Source organism: Zonotrichia leucophrys, chromosome 1 (assembly GCF_028769735.1).
Source record: "Zonotrichia leucophrys gambelii isolate GWCS_2022_RI chromosome 1, RI_Zleu_2.0, whole genome shotgun sequence".
In the NCBI taxonomy this organism is placed as follows: domain Eukaryota; kingdom Metazoa; phylum Chordata; class Aves; order Passeriformes; family Passerellidae; genus Zonotrichia; species Zonotrichia leucophrys.
The window spans coordinates 79,368,761-79,374,240 of NC_088169.1; positions in this window are offsets into that span (position 1 = coordinate 79,368,761).

The following is a 5,480-nucleotide window of genomic DNA, read 5'->3' on the forward strand; positions in this document are numbered from 1 at the left end:
CATCAAAGCAGCCTCAGGTCTTCAAAGCACTGACATTCAGCAATCTGTAAAAAAGACAACATCTGCTCTAAGGATAGATGAGACAACATCACATAGTGAGCCCTCCAAACCACTGGTCACTTTAAGGGAAAGGCAGAAAAAGGAAGAAGGAAAATGCATTTACTTAAGTAAATTCAGCAATATGAATATTTTTTCTTTTTCTCTCTTCTATTTATATCTTCTACATATTTTCACTTCATTTTTTACAGTTTCTATCTCTGTGTTCCTGAACTGTATTCTCTTTTCTGTTTCTTTCAGGAATTTCTAACCTTCTGTATGTCTCCTCTTTCATTTCCCTTATCAGTGATTCTTCCTTTTCCTTCACTGGTTCCTCTCCTCTGGTACTAAACACAGCAGGCTCATCTTCTCTCATCATCTCTTCCCTTTTGTCCATTTCTATAGCCTGTACCTACTCCATCTCCCCACCAGTCTCTCCTTTCTTCCCCAGATCCTTACACAGAAAAAAATGCATGAATGGAGATGGTTTGGTGAACACAGGAGCTGAAGCCAGATTGCTCCCAGATTTTTCCCATTGTGTATCTTTTCTGCCACCTCTTCTCTCATGATGCCTGCCTGCCCACTGCAAAGCAGGCAGCACAGCTAGTGAGGAGGGCACCACTTGTCCCTAGCAGCAGTCCCTGGGAATGAAATCTCATTCAAATTCCCAAAGGAAATTCACAGATTTGCAGCACCTACATCAATCTCGATGAACTGCTTTGTTTTAAAGCTCTTCTTTCTTCAGGGTTCTGAGCAGGAAATGGAGAAGATCATGATCTTAGGAAACTGTTTGCCTTGATTAGAAGCCTGAGGTACATGAGCTTTAAAATGATGCTAACATCTCTGAGTCATTCTGTAGTTGTTAGGTCTGTTCTATAATTAATGTGGTCCTACAAGAAACTCTGAAGTAAAGGCAGTGTGGTGGCAGAAGGCTGTACTGGTTAAACACTTCTCACACCAGTAACAGCTTAACCCATGCTGCTCTTGTAACTAAGATGCCACTATCTCCTGATCCCACAAGATCAAGACAGGAAGAAAGAGGTGCTAGTCATGTGTTTTTAAACTTGTATTTTTAAACCACTATCCCCCAAGAATAGAGGGAATGAGCTTCATGTAGAGGCAAAATATGCTGAGTTCATATATTCTGCAAGCTCATGGCACTACAAATATTCCTCTTAAAAAGCAAAATACCTCTGTTTTCTTAGAGTTTAAGGAGAGTTAGGTTAGGAGAGAATGTGAGCAGACACTAAGCTAAAATCTATAAAGAACAGGTGTGCTCCACAAAACCCACACTCTACAGACTGTAAAGAGAGAAACAAATTTCCCAGAGCACCAGCTGACCATTGCAAGCAAATACTAATATGCCTGAAAGAATACCTGGATCAAGCTCTTTTCAGGAGGTGTGCTGGAGGAGTGCTTTTCCAAACAATTGAATTTCTTAGGGCTGTATGCTAAGAACAATAAGGTTCATAATGAACATGAAACCAACACTCACCATCTATCAGTTGAACCCAAGTGATTATTCCACAAATAGGTGTGGAACTTTTAAAAAAGGTTTCAGAATATGAAATAAGGGGACTCAACACATTAGCCCTGAAATGATTGCTTCTGCAAAGATTTCAAAGTCTGTTGCCTACTTACTAAAAGAAGAGATGGGTTAGTTCTGCAGAAAGATGCCTTGCAATTTAAAAATGAGGTGTTATAGTGAAAGTTTCTTATTATTGACTCTTACTTTTCATTCTTGCATGTCTTGAGTAGAATTGAGGCTGTAAAAGTAAATCACTGTTGTTCTGTGACACTGGTTTCAGGCTTTTGATGGAGAAATTGTTCTTCACATTCCAAACTCCTTCCAGAGCCACTGTTAACAATTTGGCAAAATATTAGCTTTATAACTAATTACTTCAGCTTGTTCTAAAATTAATATAAAACTACACAATAATATTCTTCCATAATTAATGAAAACAGATTGACATCTTCAGAGAGAAGTTCAGATTGCTAAAGGTGCAGAGTGCTCTCTACTGTTTATAGAAGTTCTTAGGACTACTCAGGCACCCAACTGAAGCAGGATATAGCTTCAGTTAATTATTCAGTTTATTATTGTTTATAATAAACAAGAAACAGCAGTAATACCACTGATGTAGGCATCATCCTTTTTTGGTCATAATGGAATACCAAATAGTCTCAGAAAAATAGAGAAAACAACATGCCCTCCCCAAAAAACCCAACTCAAACAAAAAAACTAAGCAAACAAATAAAAAACTAAAGCCATCACCATCAGAACAAAATTAAAAGCTAATTTATTTTAAAGATTACAATTTACTAGCCATCTAATTTCTTTTAAACAATACACTTTAGCAGTCTAAACTGTGTAAAACAGTAACCATCCAATGTGACAACTGTTGCCTATCAGAGCCCAGGCCACTTAGTAAGCATCTCTAATTGTCCAAACAGCTGAAAACATGAATTCAGTATTCACTGAATAATCTGTACACCAGCATCTATATTTACCATATTCATCATTCATCATTGTTATGCTATGCCTATAACATTATGCTGTACATACCATTTCTGTACTGAGCTTGCTGTAGATCCATATTATACAGTCCTGTAACAAATATTTATGTAGTGTTTCTCTATTATCTTTGTACTTTAAGCCTTTGTAACATACATTTCTTTGGGACACTCCTCAAAAGTCATGAGAGCATGTAAAGTAACATCCATTTATTCAGCCAGACTGAAATGTAGACTCCAGACAGTTTTGATCCATTGGCAGATGAATGCAGAAAAAATAGTTGTGATCAGCACTCAGTAACATTAGGCACATGAGCAGATTGAGCAGACCAGTGTTAACATCTGCAAATCAGCTCTGCGCTGAGGTCCCCTTTTCAGTCAAGAGGAAAAGAACACTTTTAGAGCATGACACATGCACTGACAGGTGTCTAGGACAAGTCAAAAGAATATCCAAAGTGCCTTTTTCCCTCTGCTTACTACACACAGATGCTACCCAAGTCAGTCATTTGCAGGTGTGTGCTGTAATTCCCTACAGAGCCTAGTCACAGTAATAAGAATTGCAGGCTCAAATGACCTTTACATCTGCTAGGTACTGATTATATCACCTAATTAAGGTACATTTTTGTCTGTGAATCCAACTGTTTTAAATTCATTTTGAGTGAGTTTAGAAATGGGTCTCAATCCTACACAAGTGTACTAATAAGCAAATGTACTACAGCATTTCTTTCAAAGAGAAAGGTAACAAAATCTCCCTACTGCTTGGCAATTGTTTCTGGTTTATTAAACTGATATATCATATGGAATTATCTGTGTTCTTCTGGTCTCCTAATTTCTCACCAAAAAAAAGCAAAACCAGAGAGAAAAGATAATAAAGACTATATGCAATTCTGCTGTTTCTAAATGTTCTGCATGATATTACATAAATGTTGTCTAATTTTGCCACAATGACTTCTTCTGACAAACACTTGCCATTTGCTGGTAAGGAGGATTACCTGCAGTTGGATTATTAACATTGCATTCTTCTTCCTGCAAATGAAAGTGCTCCTCCAGTATTTCTTTAACTCTCCTAGGTGGCTCAACATATACACATTTCTGTCCTGTTAGTAAAATATATTACAAAACAGCCAGTTATTATAAATCCCCTGAATGCTGATGTACTTTGCTGAATGCAATTGTCAAGCTATGCTACTCTGCATCCGTCTTCAATGCACAGTGAACCAAATCATTTACAAATATATGATGGTGTTCAGTCAGGCCCTACTCCCCAGGACAGGAAGATGGTAAGGACAGGACCCTGGTGGGTCCACCCAGACGGGGCGTGTTGGTAGCCAAAGTCACCCCAGGGCCACTGGGGAGCCGGCCACCGTGCCTTCCCCATGACAGACATCCGAGGGCAGGGCCGAAGATGGAGAGGCATCTGAGAAGATGTCCTCGCTGCAGGAAGTCTCCAGGGAGCTGGAGAGGGATGCGGACGCCCCATGGCACCAGGGCCAGCACCCGCCGCGGCGCTGGGGGACATCACTGAGGGGGATATCAGCGGGGAACGGCTGGGCTCCCGAGGGGACTGCGCGGGCTGGGCCCGGGCTGGGGCAGGGCTGGCCGGGGACCGGGGACGGCCGTGCTCACGGGGCTGCTCGCCGCGGACATCGCTGCCCGGCTCCCCGGCCGCCGCCGCCGCCGCGGGTGTGTGCCCGTCCGCCGCCCTCATGGCTGCCGCTGCCGCTGCCGCTACCGGGCGGTTGGGCCGGGCTGCGGCGCGGGGGTTGCCAGGCTGCCCGGCAGGCGGGGCCAGCGCGGCGCTGCCGCTCCCGGGGCACCGGGGCGGCCCCGAGGCGGGTTGGGGCAGCCGGCAGCCCCGGGACAGCGGGCCCTGGCACGGGGTGCGGGACAGCTCCGGGTGCCAGCACCAGCTGCTCCTCTGTGTCACTCGGCATGGCCGCGGGAGCGGGGCTCGCACATCACGAACTCTGCACCGCTGTGGGCTGTCACCGCGGGCCTGGCCTACGGAAGGGTGCCGGGCTGAGGGGAAGAACAACAGAGTTCAGTTTAAGTGATGTTTATCTACTGATACTCAAAAGTACTAGTTTGGTCATAAAATGAAGCATCTTCAGACACTGCATATTGGACTGAAGTGGCTTGTAACCCACGTCTCTATTATTCCTTGATGCTTCTCAAGGTATATTCATCTTCTTCCACTGATGTCCTGAAACCAAACTTTTAAAAATAATACACATTAAAATCATGTTACATCATTCATAGTTCAGAAGCTGTGCTTCCATTTTCGAACAGAAAGTGCTGAACATTACACACTGCTTCTAAAAGGTGGGTGACCAAGATGCCCTCAATAGTAGCTTGATCAGAGCACTAAATGTAGTCCAACATATCCCAACCCTGCTGCTACTGCTACAATTGTGCTGCATGTTAGTGGAAGGAGCTTGGGATCACTCAGTAAGGCATCTGCATAGGACAGTGCTTGCTACAGCTCTCATAGTGACAGTACTTCAGCACTTGCATTCAATTTTCAGTTGGTTTAACAGAGAAGTAAATTTCTCCACTTCTAAATTACAGATGGCAAAGTGGAAGCTGAAAATCATACTGTGTGCCCTTACCATGGCAAAATTTTAGTGTACTAACTCAAAGGGCAATACTAAATTACCTGTAACTACAGACACGACAGTATGCTGGCTGTTTATCCTCACATGGTTGTGGCTCATTTTTTCCAATTAATGCCACATTCTTGACATTAAGTCTTTATGCAACTTAATTGCAAGGGAAAAGTAAAGAGGATCTTGATAGAAAATCCCTTCCTTGAAAAGCACCAGGAAAAAAATAAACCAGAACTACTTTCTATCCTATGAATAATGTGTTTGATTTATGAACAGGTGATTGCATTGATAAATGGACTTTTAATTAAAAATATAACAAAATACTTT